This window comes from Pongo pygmaeus, chromosome 5 (genome assembly GCF_028885625.2).
Source record: "Pongo pygmaeus isolate AG05252 chromosome 5, NHGRI_mPonPyg2-v2.0_pri, whole genome shotgun sequence".
Classification (NCBI taxonomy): Eukaryota; Metazoa; Chordata; class Mammalia; order Primates; family Hominidae; genus Pongo; species Pongo pygmaeus.
In genome coordinates, this window is record NC_072378.2 from 179,094 (window position 1) to 194,154 (window position 15,061).

The 15,061-nt window shown below is 46.8% G+C and overlaps 1 protein-coding gene across 11 annotated transcripts in view; it reads left to right on the plus strand.

Annotated features, from left to right (window-relative positions):
• The window catches only part of DUSP22 (dual specificity phosphatase 22), a 74,258-nt gene that overhangs the window by 24,166 nt on the left and 35,031 nt on the right, over positions 1 to 15,061 (plus strand). The window lies entirely within an intron of this gene.

Sequence of the window (15,061 nt, forward strand, 5' to 3'; positions counted from 1 at the left end):
AGGTTGCCCTTCTCCAGGCACAAGGAGGATAAAGCCCCAAAGCCACACATCTCATACACACAGATGTATACAGATGTTCAAGTGTGCAGCCATTCATGGCAGCCCTGTTTGTAATGGCAACAAATTGGAGCCAACCCACATATTCAGCAGAAGGGGAGTGGTCAGTGCTGGTTCATCCATATTAAGGAATACTCGGCAGCAATTCAGCAAGAAAAGGAAGACGTCTGTGTGTTCACAGGGTTAAGTCCACTGTTAAAAAAAGGAAGCAAGTTATAGGATGATACCCATCATATAATCACATTTATGTGAAGTTTAAAGTCAGTGGTGTATTTCTGTATTACATTTATATGCATGATAATGCACAGATAAGGGTTTGAAAGGACCAGGCCAGACTCCTCAAACTGGTGATTTCCTAGAGAACTAGAATGGGAGGGGAGGGAGGGAAGGGTGATTCCCACTTTTTCCTCTATTTAAAAAAAAAAAAAATTCTTGAATTTATTTGTCACAATAAGATCATGTCCAAGTATCTATTCGAGTGAAGAGAGGGGGAGAAAGAAGGGAAGGGGGTCTGTGGGCCATGCTCTGGGTGTCTGGTAGTGACGGGTAGATTTCATTTGAACGTTCAGGCCTGGCTGGAAGGTGATCTGTGTTTGGCTGCGATGTGTTCATAGATGCGTGTGTGATGCGTGATGTCAGGCATGCTACATCCTGTTGTCCACGGCCGATTGGTACAAAGCAAAGTATGTCATCCACTTCATTTCAGTCATCTTAATCTTCACTCTTCAAAGGGAGAAGATGGCCCAAGACATGTATTTACTGGTCTAGACTTTATTTCCTGTGTGCTTTATTTCTACCTGAATGATTGGACACAAAATGAATCTGTGCCCTTTTTTAGGACTCACAGATCCCCGGGGGATACAGCTTGAAGCACTGGGCAAGATTTCCCATTTGCTTTGGCCATTGTTTCCAGCGTGGGTGAATTCAGCTATCTTACCGAAAAACACTGTGGGTGTCAAGTTGCTAGAAAGGTCCAAGTCTTTTGAAAACCAGTTGCTGTTTGACCTGGAATGGTTTTCAGATTGACAGTTGTTTCCAGCACACCTCAGTTGTTTTCACCTCTCTAGGAAAACCTCTTTGAAGCCACCCAGAATCAGTGGTACTTGCTGTACCAAAAGCTTACAGCAGCTTTCATGTGTTGAGGCAAATTTGTTTGAAGCCAACCCCAGATTTAAATAGATATGACTCAAATAGAAATGATTATAGCAGGGATCGAAAACTGTCTAGTAATCGCTCTTTCTTGAAGCAGGCTGTGTCTAGGTTTCTTGTGTGGCAGTCGGGTGTGTGAGAGCAGCCCCTCCACCGGCTGGTCCTGCTACCACAGACTCACTTGCAATTGGAGCCCTAGAACTCCTGCATGGCTGGACTCAGAGGGCTGGAGATCTTCCAGTACTTAACTGAATCTAGGGAGGACACGGTTTTTAAATTTCTAAATCAAAGAACTCTTTTGGCCTGGCTTCCTAGAGGTACCCTGTCCTTCAGCTGGGGACCTTCTCTCTAGGGCTCATGCTCACTGACCAGCCTCTCCTTACAACTGAAGACTTTTGCAGGACACTCTTCCTAGCTGTTGCCTTCGTGTTGAGTCCCGGTGTCTGAGCGTTTCCTCCTGACTGCTGTACTTGAGCAATCACCTGGCACAGGTGTGTGGAGGACTCTGCGTTCTTGGAGTGGGTTTCCTGGTTTGCATCTCACCCTGTCCACAGTGGGGAATGTGTGAGGGGCAAGATCTGCCAGGATCTCCAAACCAAGGTCTTGGGAGAAGTCTGTAGCATGTGGACTCCTCCATGTTCTGACTGAGTATAGTGTGCATAGACGCCACTGCAGCCTGGTTGCCTTTGGGTGCCAAAGTGCCTATCATAGATGGCATGGGCTCTGCCAGTCCACGCAAGGGCTGCATGGCCATGGGCTGGGAGATTTGGGGAAGACTTTGTAAAGAGAGGGGTGTTGAGGCAGCCTCATAGGACTAGTGCGGTTTGACTCAGTGGGGAGGGAGGGTGAGGGGTGTGTCTTCTGTAGGTTTAGTGCTTCCGGGCAGGTCAGGGAGGGGGAGATGAGCCCCACCTGATGATAGAGTGGAGACAGTGGTCAGTACAGGTGAGGGTGGTGCTGTCTTCAGTTCTCCTTTTGGCTACGTTGGAAGTTGTTATCCCTCCAGACTCAGCAGACATTTATTGAGCACCTACCTTGTAGCGGGGATTGGGGATAAAATACAAAGAGAAGGGAGATGTGTCCCAGCATTAAGGAGAGACAGGTGTGTAAATCCTTAAAAATGCATACCAGAGGCAAGGGCCCTGGGCACCCAGGGGAGGCGGCTAACACTGCAGGGCAGACAGCAAGGCTTCACCAAAGGTGAAAATTTGGTGTGGTCCTAAATGATCATAGAGGTTTGCCAGGCAGTGATGGAGATGACAGTTGAGTTGGAGGTGGGATTCTGGGTAGAGAAAGCAGTGCGTGCAGAGGTACGGGTGCACTAAGGGATGGGGCGTGCGAGGGAAGGTGTGTCCTGGCACTCTTGAGAGCTCACCAGTGTGGCCAGACTGGAAAAGCAGGCTCAGAGCAGATTAGCAAAGACATTGTTTGTTAAGCTGTGGAGTCTGAACTTCATCTTGCAGCAAGCAGAGACCCGGCAAAGATTGATCAACAAAGCCAGTGACACATTCCGATTTCTTTTGCAGGATGTTGCCTCAAGTTTAGAGTGGAGTGAGGGAGGTGGGTACCCCAGAGACCCTCGAAAGCTCTTGAAGTAATCCTCATTAGAAGTGATGAGGGTCTGAACTGGGATGCTGGGGACTGGATATTTTTTAGAAGTGAAAGAGTCAGATTTGATCTGAAAATCTTCCATAAAGTGACATAACAAGGTTGAAAATGAAAGAAAGGGAAAGATTCTCTAGCAAGAATCAAGCAAAAGGAAGATGGCATAGCGATAGTTTTTATGAGATAAAATGGAATTGAAAGCAAAGGAAAAAATAATAATAATTAGGGTAAAGAGGGAAACGACATTAAAAAAAAAAGGAACAATCCATTAAGAAGTTACAACAGCCATAAACTCATCAGACGTCTTCAAAATACTGAAAGAAAGTCATTTCTCAGGCTGGGGAGTCAGGGATGCCTGAGGGTACAGCTGATTAGGCTATGAGTGCCCATGGCTCTACCATCCAGGGATGTGAGTGCTCCAGGAAACAGAGCTGGGTGGAAGAAAGGGACCAAGCTCAGTCATGGGTGGAATGTTCATGTGATATTCGTCAGTGGATAGAAATACAGGTCCAGGGCTCAGGAGAGACGTCTAGGCTGGACATGAAGATTTGAGCATCACAGTATCACAGTGTATCTACATAGGAAGCTAAGCCATTGCTCTTGAATAAAATCATGCGAGAAAATGCTAGGACAGCATGACTAGGGAATGATGGTGGGGCCATCCTCCAGCATCTTGATTTTATGTGGTGTTATGCGATGGAATTCACAGCCTGTGAACACATGATCTTGGGAGACACACATCTTTGTTACTTCTGTAACCCCTTGTGTGGGTTCTAGTTAGTCTCAGCTCTTCTGAGTACAGTCCTTGGGGTTCCCTGCAGGGGCGCCTCAGGGCACTCTGGCCCCAATGTAGAGCTTGTGTTTTGCTTCCCCCAAGCTGAGATTCTGCAACTTCTCATTCACAGACTCCAACCCGAGAAGACCCTCGTGTTTGGCTGTTTTAGGTGCTGTGGACACTGGAAAGGGGAGACTAGGTGAAATGAATAGCAAGTCTGAAATGCTTTCAGAGGAGATGCAATTCTGTAAGGAGTTTGAAAGAGAAGACAGGCTTAGCTTGGTAGAAACAACCAAGGAGAATATCTGTGGAGAGCATCCGCGGAGGGAAAGAGTGTTTCTTGTTCTGGGTCGGGACAGCCCCGTGTGTGGCTGGCTGACTAGCAGAAAGCTTAAGCATCATGGTGGTGGTGGTGATGGAAGAGGACATCTACTCCAGGGAGATTCCGTGGGTTATGGCTGCTTGGTGGCAGGGGGCGGGGGGGCCTTCGAGTTTGCAATCGGAAGTTTGAATGGGAAGTTAAAGGGGGTAGGTTGGTTAAGACCCAAAGCCGGGTTAAAGGGCTCTCTGGGCACCATTGTTGTTTTTAGCCATAAGAAAAGGTGCCCTAGTTTACCAAAGACTGGTTTAAGCAAATCTGCTGTTTTCAGGTGCTCTGAATAATCATTGCCTGCTAGGCAGTGCAGGTGGACCTTGTGTTTGCCCACACCTGCAAGGGAAGTGCTCCAATCTTATTTTAAAACTCTGAGAGTGAAGCAATAGCACCTAGCTAGTTTCATCACCTTATTACAGGCTGTGAACAAGCTCTGTCCATGCTTTTAAAAATGTGTTCCCCTCTGTGTGGCCAGACTCCCTGGGATGTTTTAAAGACATGTGTACATGTGTGTTGAGGTGGACAGTATCAAACCCTAGGTTTGAATTGAGAAGTTATTTCCCTCCTTTCAGTTATCACCGCAGCTCCTGCCAGCGTCAAGTTTCAGCATTCATCACTGAGCAGGGGCATCACCAGCTAGCTCTGGCCTTCTTTTCCCATGGGAAAGCAAATGAAATGCATGGTGAAAGTTCTGGGCATGGGAAGGAAGTAGGTGCATCTGAACTCTGAGTGAGAGCTTCTTTCTCTTGAGGTCCAACTTTTCGTTCTCAGGTTTTTCCCCGGCTAGTGGGGGTTAATCCACAAGGCCCTTGGCTCCTTCCGTGAGAGGTGCAGCCACTATCAGTGCAAGGAGAGGACGCGGGGAAGTGGCTCTTAGGGCGTCCCTTTGCCATCTTAGGATGGCTGCATAGGCACAGATTTCCCTGTCAGTTTGTAACTCTGGGGTGAACAGAGCAGAGCTCAGACCTTGGCTTGAGACTTCTACTCTTGGAAATTATTCCTAAGCAGAGGAGTTCAAGGATCATTTCAGCTGTACTGACCTGGGAGGAGGCAGAGCCTAGCCGAGGTAGAATAGGTACAGATCAAATATATCTATTTTATGAAATACCTTGTTCCAGGAGATCAGCTCCACAGCACCCAAGTGGAAAGCAGTTCGAAGTCTCCTTTAAATGATTGTCAATGAGAGTAGATCTAGAATGCAATTAAATTGCACTGTGGAATGGCTCCACCCTATGCCCTGAAGAAGAAAAGATCTCATAGCTAGCAAAGGAGGATAACATTTCCAAGTGTTTTTGGTTTTTGGCTTCCTGGTTTTTAAAAACTGTTCCTTTAAGCTGAGGTTTCCTGCCTTTTCTGATGGAAACCTCTGCAGCTGCTCCTACTTCAGCAGTGGGCTTGCAGCCGCATGGCTACCCCAGTGAGTGTCCTCTGGCCTCCTTGGTGGCCGGGGCACTCTCTTCCCCTGTGCTTCCACATGTGGACTCTGACCGAGGTGACCTAGGGCCTCCTAGGTCTGTGCCGTGGTGCAAGAGCATGTAGCTGTCAAATAAAAATTTCCCATCAGACTGCTAGCAGTGGCAGGCATGGAGAGGGTGGAGGGTTTGGAGGAATGCCGCCCCTCCTGGGGAGGCCTGGGAGCAGTGACCCGCTCATCCTTAATCAGAGCAAGGAACACGCTCTCCCACCCATCAGGCAGTGAGTGCCGCAAACATCAGGCAGTGAGTGCCACAAACATGCTCTCCCACCCACACCTGCTGCCGCGAACATCAGGCAGTGAGTGCCGCAAACACGCTCTCCCACCCACACCTGCTGCTGCGAACATCAGGCAGTGGGTGCTGCAGAGCACAGGAATGCAGCACGTCTCTAATATTAACTTGCTGCGTAACAGAGGGGTGTCCCTCCTGGTGTTGAGGAGAAACAGAAGAGCCACTGTTCTCACTTCTCTCCACTCTCCCAACCCATGGACGTTCTTTCTGCCCTGAGCTCCCGTGGCCCTCACCACGTCCAGCCTTTGCATGTCTTGAGCCTCAGCCCTGCCCATGCAGAACTGGCCAGCCCTGGAGGGCTGCACCCTGCTCTGGGTCAGTGTTTGCCTCTTTCTCAAAACAGCTTCTAGAGTATGATCCCAGAGGGAGGATGTGGTATTCAGCTGGAGGGATCGTCCGTGCTGTTTAGAAAGGGCTTCCTAGATGCTGCAGATTGTGTCCAAGCCTGAAGACAAGCGGCAGTCTACAAAGCCTGTAACCCATCTGCAGCTGATGGACCCATTCCATCACCAGCAAGGGGCTCCGAGAGCTCACTGGCTTAGCCAACTGCAAAACAGGCACAATGTTCCCAGCAGCACTGTGTGCCTCCCTAAGGAGGGAGCTGTATTTAAGGCAGGCTGCCGAATCCTGCCGGGAGGAGGAGGTTGGCTCAGGGAGGTAGGTACAGCACAGCACACAGCTTGAAGAGCAGTGTGGCCCTCTCCCTGCTGGTGCCTGGAGAGTCATCTGCCTTGGGCTTCCGCATCCTGGTGTGTGCAATGCTGTATCTGCTGGTGCCTGGAGTCATCTGTCCTGGGCTTCTGCATCGTGGTGTGTGCAGTGCTGTATCTTCTGGTGCCTGGAGAGTCATCTGCCCTGGGCTTCTGCATCCTGGTGTGTGCAGTGCTGTATCTGCTGGTAATTATGCAGATGGGATTGCCCTTGAGGGAGAGTCACTGGCAAATCCTGTCAACTACCATTTATTGAGCATCTACTGTGTTCTGGCACTGCACTTAGTATTTTTCACATGTCACATTGACTTTCCTTGTTTAAAGTCCTGTGTTCAAGGGAAATCCTTCTGTCCCTCTCTGCATCAGAGCAAAGGAGAATTGAGCACAGCTGTAGATTAAGAATGCTGCAATTCTAAGAAGGTGGTGTGCTGTATCAGATGTCATTTAAATGGAGAAGACAAATGGGACATGCAAAACAAGCTGTCACCATCAGAATGACTTTGTACAATGGGACTGTCTAGACCGGGGCTTGGCACGCTTTGGCTGTCAAGGCCCAGGGAGTATTTGGGGCTTTGGGGACTTCTGCTGCAGCTACTGTAGCCTCCGGCATGAGGTGAGGGGCCACAGACAGTACGTGAATCAGTGGGCATAGCTGTGCCCCGTGAACATGGGCCCTAGTTCACCCACCCTGGGCTTTGCTGTTGGGCAGCAGGAGCATTACTGAGAGGAAACTAAGAGCTTCCGGGAGCCCAGCCAGGTCTGAAGCTTGGGGCTGGGTAGCCCCCAGTTTAATGCAGCCCCAGAAATGCCCAGCATTTTTGCATTGTCTTTGCCTGTCATGGTTTTCCGTGTGGGAGCGTGCACTTACCACGTCCAGCAGAGCCTCATTTACAGCTGGAGGAGAGTGAAGGTGGAGGCACTGGCTGGCCCGCACTGGACGGTGACTTCAGGGCTGCCTGCAGGTGCTGTGGCCAGCCTGGGAGCAGTGCTGTCAGGGCGCATTGGGTTGGTGGCCACATGTTTAAAATTCTGAAACGGCATGTCCCTCCTCATGCGTTCCTTTCTTCATTTGGAACCGTTTACAGGAGAGAGGTGCCAGGAGACTGATAGATGATGACCACAGCCGTGGGCGTTCGAGGAATCTGGGGTCTAGGAGAGAGACTGGCCCTTCACACACAGTGCCAGTCCTCTGTGCCAGGGCCATGTGCCTGTGTGCTGCTGGTGGTGTGGGGGCCCAGTGTGGGGCTGAAGTCTGCTAAGGGGGAGGCCGAGGAGGTGAGGGAAGGCTCCACAGAGAGCCTGGTGGGTATGTCAGGGAGGTGTTACCGAGAAGAGCCACACAGAAAGCCTATTCCAGAGAGAGAAAACCACAGGGACTTGGCAGGATGGCCGGGGCGGGAAAGCACAGAACATGTGGGGAGACTTAACAGCGGCCCAGGGTTGCTGGAGTTTGAGGAGCGAGGGATGGTAGGAGGGAGATATCATGAATGTGAGGTCAGGAAGGGGGTTGTGGACAGATGTTGAAGCACTGTGAAAATCGGTCTTCTCTACTTTGCAGACAGACAGGAGCCACTGAATATTTTTCAGCAGCTGAGATGTGTGATCAGATAATGTTTGTAAAAGATAAATTTTTCCCTAATGATACATACAGAGAATACTCCCAGAATATCTACTGCTGATTTCTAAGCAGCAGCTTTCACTCATGGCAATTTTTTGAGATGGGTTGTTCAGGATTCGCCTTCATTAAGTAATACCACGGAATGCCTTGGTCTCAAGTGACTGCTGAAACTGGCCAAGTTTTCATGAGTCACAATCGTGTACATCAGCAAGTCCTCCAGCTGAACCGAAAGCACCTGATAGGGCTTTCAGTGGTGAGATGGAGCTAGAGTGAATCTCCCTCGCTGCCTTCCCATAACCCAGCCCGTACTGGCTGGAGGAAATCCAACATTCTGAACATGCCCACTTTAGCCTTGCACTGAAATATCTTGAACAAAAATAAGCTTTTGAGTTCTCATCTGTTGATCTGACAAGTCAAATGTATGTCGGTTTTTGACTAACCTGAAAGAAGTCACAGGTGTTGGAGGTTTCTCATTTGCATGTTGTCTCACAGTATCAAACCAGAGGCTAAATCTTGTCTCTCCACTCTGACCTCCTGCTCCCTCCCCACCCCATCAGTACCACAGAGTTCTTGGAAGTTATTATTTGTAGTACGGTTTCCTAAATTTAGCTGATGCAGGAAGAATCAGTGGCAAATGGGCGCTTTAAGAAAATACATCTTCCGTTTAGAACCTGGACTTAAAACATGAATAATGCAGCCTAACTAAAGGAGCATGTTTATCTGCCATGGCAGCTTTCTACAGTAATTTTATTTATCTGCCATGGCAGCTTTCTACAGTAATTTATTTGGGACTTTTGCTGTGATGCAAACAAAAAAGAGAGGAGAGGTCTTGTCTGCTGGACCTTGACTATTTTTTTGTATTGACTTCCAGTACTTAGTCCATAGGCATACAGAAGTTTTTCCAGGAGTAATCTTCCTTGGGATGGGATTTTGAATTCTGCTTTTTCCCTTTAACCTTACATAATTTCTACACATGTTATGGGCTATGTGAAAGTCATATCTGGAGGAGAAATAATCAAAATGCATGTGCCAGGCACCGAGCTGGGCTGCCACACACGTAAATGAGCATTCTCATATGCTTGCTGTGGAATAAAGGCACTTCGCAAAGAGGAGACAGCTCATCAAACCTGCAGTGTGCATCGAAAAGCAATTTCAAGTCCGTGATTGCCATCTCCTGGGTCTACGATCTTCAAGAGTGTGGCCAGACAGCGTTCACAGTTTGCTTGCTGTCAGGTTTGTATGAAAGTGCAGTAGTCAGATTCATAGAGACAGAAAGGTGAGAGGTGGCTGTCAGGGGCTGCAAGCAATGAGGAGTTTATTACTTAATAGGTGCAGAGTTTACTTTAGGAAAATGAAAAAGTCCTGGAGATGGGTGGCGGTGATGGCTGCACAACAGTGTGAATGTACTTAAGGCCACTGAACTGTACGCCTTGAATGGTTATGATGGCGAATCTTTTTTTTTTTTTTTTTTGAGACAGAGTCTCGCTATGTCCCAGGCTAGAGTGCAGTGGTGTGATCTCGGCTCACTGCAACCTCCACCTCCTGGGTTCAAGCTATTCTCCTGCGTCAGCCTCCTGAGTAGCTGGGATTACAAGTGCATGCCACCACGCCTGGCTAATTTTTGTATTTTTTACTAGAGACGGGGTTTTACCATGTTGGCCAGGCTGGTCTCGAACTCCTGACCTCGTGGCTCACCTGCCTTGGCCTCCCAAAGTGCTGGGATTACAGGCATGAGCCGCCACGCCCAGCCTACGGTGATAAACCTTACGTGTATTTTACCACAAAATAGTGTAGAGAGAGGCTGTCTCCAATGAGAGAGTCTTCTGCTGTGTGTGTTTCTCATCATAGTGTTATAAGCTGTGACCTTGCTTCTGATCAGGGGAGGAGTGGTTCAAATTTAAATTTGGCTTTTAATTCTTTTTTTTTTTTCAGGGTCAGGCTTCTGGGAATGTGGTGAAAGTCGCTCTTGAGAGGTCACTGGCTGGTTTCGCTCAGTTGTTAATTGTGGTAGAGGGTCAGTGTGAATACAGAGTGTGTGTACAGGGGCCGCACAGGCCGGTGCAGCAGGGCACCCGGCACCTCCCTCATGGGACTCACGGTCAAATAACAGACACCATTGCTAGAGGAGGACCCCCCTGGGCTCACCCGTACCAAATAGCAGGCACCATTGCTGGAGGAGGACCCCCTGGGCTCACCATACTGTCACTGCTGCCACACAGGCTGAGATGAGAAACCGGGGCTTCTAGTGGTGACATGTTTATTAGCAGCCAAAATGACGTTTCCATTGCATGGTTTCCTGATCCTGGCCCTTAGGAACTTGCTCTCCTCCTCCTTGTGTTTTGAATAGGCTCCTGCAGGGATCCAGTTCTGTCCTGTAACTGGTTTCTGTTGGCTTTGAGAGGACAGAGACATGGCTTCTGAAGGGCTTATCTTCCTTGTGGAAAGTAGAATGTCAGCTGGGCTCTTGAGAAGACTCTCTCCTTCTTACAACGCCTCAGAAAGAAAAGAACAGTGAATGTTAGAAATCATACTTGAAACAAGCGAGAGTTTGATCTCTTTCTTTACCAGTCGTGAAATCAGAACTTTGGCCCTGCTTTTCAGGGACCTACCTCCGTATCGTTTTAAGTGTAATCTTTAGTTTCAGGCCCAAAGAAAGGTAAAAACCTTACTTTTGGTGGTTACTATACTTGTTGAAACAGAAAACTGAAAAGTATTTAGAACTTTTGAGAAGATGGACTTAGGCAGCTCTAAGCTCTGAAGAGCCGCTGGAATACTTTCTGAACTTTCTTCTCCTCCAAGTAACGTCTGTTGTTTCTTTCAAAACCTAAACACAAAACCTTCACTAGAAAGCTTTCCTTAGCAGATCCCCCATCTCTCCTGCCTCTTTCCTGCATCTTCCAAATTTTTACATCACGTGGTTTTACACCAGTTGTTTTATACTAATTGTTTTATACATGCTGCTTGGCGTTAGTAATATACAGTCTACACCTGGTCCCCTCAACACAGGTAGAGACTGTTCCTTACTTCTTCCCCCTTTTCCTCTCTCTGGTACTCACTTCATCATGTTACGCCACTTAAAATGCCATCATCGCTGCTCGCTCTTTGTCTTCATAGAAATCATGACGGTCTTGAAGCAAACACAGAGCCCGTTTTTCTTAACTGAGCTTGTTTTTGTATTTCAGTGTACTCGAGATTGAAGCACCATAACTTGACGTTTAATAGCCTCATAAAACTGTAATGTTAATTGGCTTTCCACCAGTCCACTGTTTTGGAACGTCATGGAAAGTGCTGAATTCTTATTTATTTAGTGAGAATTTTATTGCAACAGGAAGACAACCCATTTTTTCTTTACTTTTTCAAATATTAGAGGTAGTAAGAGGGAGTGAATACCTTACAGCAAAAACTGTACTAATGGAAACATTGCTGCTATTTTTATTACTTACAAATTTTTCAGATTGTTCTAGAATTTTTATTGCTTTTTTTTAACCTCCAAGTTTGTTATACTTTCCATAATTTATCTAAACATATCCTATTCTTTATTTCTGTTTCTATAAACTTCAAAACCGGAGAGTGGTCCTGTCTTGAGGATCTATTTGGTGAAACCATCTATTCCACATCACATTAAAATATTTGCAGAACTTATTCATTAGTACTAGGATACTTTTAAGTGGGCCCAGCTTTCTTGTGGCACTGGCGGACTCATGCTGCTTTCTGAATTAGTAATTAACTGTCATGAATTGTACACATGTGCAGGTATCTGAAGCTGTTTTAAGGTAACTCAAATTCTGTAGTCTGTGGCTTGGGAGAGACTTTTCATGCTTTGTTAATAACTAAACCAAGATAAATAGATGTTCTTAGGTGGCGAGCAGCTGAACCTTTTTGACAGTTTTGACTCCTTCCTTGACTAAGTTTGCATATTCTTACTGTGGATCACGCCGACTGGCTCTCAGCTGCGTCCTGTTGCAGTGGCCAGGAGGGACGCTGGTGTCCCTCGAGCATGTGTGGGTGGCTTGCCGTTTGCATGGTGTGGGCTGAAGCCCACCTCTCATTTCACGGTCACTGGGACAGACGGTGGTGCTTTACAGTATTTTTCTTTCTTTGCATTCATCTCGCAGTGTGATCTTTGTGTTCATTGTTCTCATCCTCTGTCTCATCACTCCACAGACATTTCAGTGAGTGCCTGCTGTGTGCCGGGCACCCTTGCAGGGAAGCTTGTTATCATTGCTGTTGTCATTCTGTCTTCGACAGAATATAATCTTGACTCAGGTTTTCTATTTTTAGCTGTCCCGCCTTAACAGCAGGTGGTCCCCAGATTGTGGTTGGGAGCCATTTTGTTCCTTTTTAGAGGATTCACAGATGGGAAGCTGCAGCTCCACACACCCACCCCAGCGACTGTGGGCAGGGGCCAGCATGGCCAAGAGCTGCCTCCTCATCCTGGTAGTTCCCAGATGGAGAGATAGCCTTTGCCGTCTTCCTGTGGGTAGATTCTCGTGCCCACCTGACAAGGTGCTCCTGCCTCATGGGACCAGCCTGAGTTGGTCCTTTTGTGCATCAGGTGCCACAAAGGGGAACACAACCACACATGGAGACTGCCCTTAGGAAGCACAATACTGTCCAGTCCCACGGCTGATATTTATAGCCAGCAAAGAGCTATTCAGCAGACCCTCTGTCCATTCTCTTCCTGTCCTTCTTTTTTTTTTTCTTTCCTCTCGATATATAGACTAGGCTGATTTTAGATTCTGCTAGAATAAAGTGGCTGTCAGTCAACATCTGGGGCAGGCGGGCATTTCCATCTCGTCTTAAGCTTCCTTGCCAGATGGAAGTCGCTGATACTGAAGATGGCACTAGAAGGGAAGGTGGCAACTTGAGGCTCCTTCTGGTCTGTCTGGAGGTGCTGGTCTCCAAGGAGCGTGGAGGAAGAGTGTGGGAGGAAAGGATTTCACAAGCTTCTGGACTGATCGACTGCCAACTCTCACTTAAGAGTAAAAGGAAAGAAGTGAATGAGTCATTTCAATGGTGGCTGCAGGAGGTGATCAATGTATGTGCATCTATACCAACAAGCTTGTTTGGCCTCCACAAAGGAAAGGACTGAAATTATTTTTAACAATAATACTTCCTTTTCCGTTTGTTTTCCCTTGAAGTCCCAGCTGTAATACCACTCTAGGTTTGAAGATACTTTCAGTGTTCCCAGCAGAGCACAGCCCACAAGCCCAGGAGAAATGAGGACAGAGACAGGAGGGGGCAACTGGGGAATGACAAAGTGAAGGCAAAGGAGGGAGAAGCTGCTGCCTCACTTTCCTCTTCCACCAGCAGATTCTAAATTAACCCTTGGCATGGTTGAAGCCCATTTGGTCTTAAGTGAGATGTTCCCATGTGGATAAACAGCAGTAAAACTCATCTCCTTCAAGACCCAAAAGGGCCTTTATTGGAAGGTGTAAAGATTGATTCAAAGCTGGAAACAAAATGTACAGAAACTGTGAGGGAGAAAACGTTTTTGATTCAAAGCATACAGAAACTGTGAGGGGAAAGATGTTTTTCTGACCCCTCATCATTGTGGACGAGGCAAGAGGGAATTCTCTCACTTAGGTGTTAGTCGCGGTGAACAGATCCTGCTCTGACTCAGTTTCAGCAGGAAACAGCTCTTACTAAGAGAGATTCAAAGCTCATGATTCCCTCAGAATAGATGGAGAACAGGTTTTAGGCTGAAGTTCAGGAGTGATCCCCAGAAAACTGGCCCCAAGCTCAGCGCCCACTTTGCCCTGAGCCAGCCCACCCCTGCCCCACCTGCCCTGGCAAAGCGCATGTGCTCTGCCCCCACCCTGCGCCCACGAAGCCCATGTGTGCTTCCCGGATCCCACTCAGTAGCTGCCAATCCAACTCCTGAGGGCCAGGTGGGGAGTCCCTAATCGCAAGGGAGGTTGGGACATGAGGTGTATCTGGCGCCTGAATTGGAAAAGTAGGACTCACAATGTCAGGAACTATTAAAATGTGTAGGAGGTGTGGAAGGATTAGGGGCAGCTACACATTTAGTTGTCCCTATTAGCAAACACAGCACAGAAATTCCTAACAATAGGATTTAATGGTAAAAGTTTAATTAAAAATGCAGAAATTATTTGTGAATAATTACTGAAGATGTGTTGCGTTGTAACTCCATCTTCTGAGAAACCTGAGGTTGTCTGTGTGACTCTTCTACCTATCTGTGCTTTTATTCTCCAAGTTTGGTTACTTTTCCAGTGTCTGATGTGCACCCCTAATATTGTCTGTGACATGCTAGCAAGATTCTGTGAGATTAGGCAATTAAGAGAGGAATAATTTAAAAATGATTCATCTAATTCTTCATCAGGCTATAATCTCTTACAAAGAGAATATCAGATTTTTATGTTTTGTGTTTCTACTTGACAGAGCTTTTGAAACATTCTTTCCAGTCCCTCCGAAAGAGAAACAGCCAGTTTTTTTTTTTAATCTCAAATTTAGCATGCCTGTTGTAGCATGGATTTACATAAACCTTTTTCTGAGTTTTATAGAGGAGTATATGAAGTTTATTTTTTTCAAATTTGGCCATTCTTTAAAAAAGAAAAAAGTATTTTTGTTTGATATATAAACCTTTATTGTCCTGAAAAGCCAGCAAAATAAAACAAATTATCCCTAGGGTAAAGCTCGTATTGGTGCATCAGTGAAATTGTAGCTGTCATGATACTAAAATTGACGTAGAAAGCTGTAATATGACATTATAGTTTTCACTCATTATGTTAAGGTTTTTACGAACAGTGCTTCCTTTTTGAACATTCAGAGTCCTAAATGAAATATGTAAAAAATTTGGAATATATAAACTAACATCTGAGATGCTGGTTTTGAAAGCAGTTGAAACTTACTGAAAAGTACTCAACTATTTCACTTTTTTGATGTGCCCTTTGAATTTTGCCTAAACCTACAAGCTGTTTGCAAACCAAAGCAGAATTATTTGTACGCACGGTCACGGAAAATAACCAGAAACTTTAATTAGTTTTT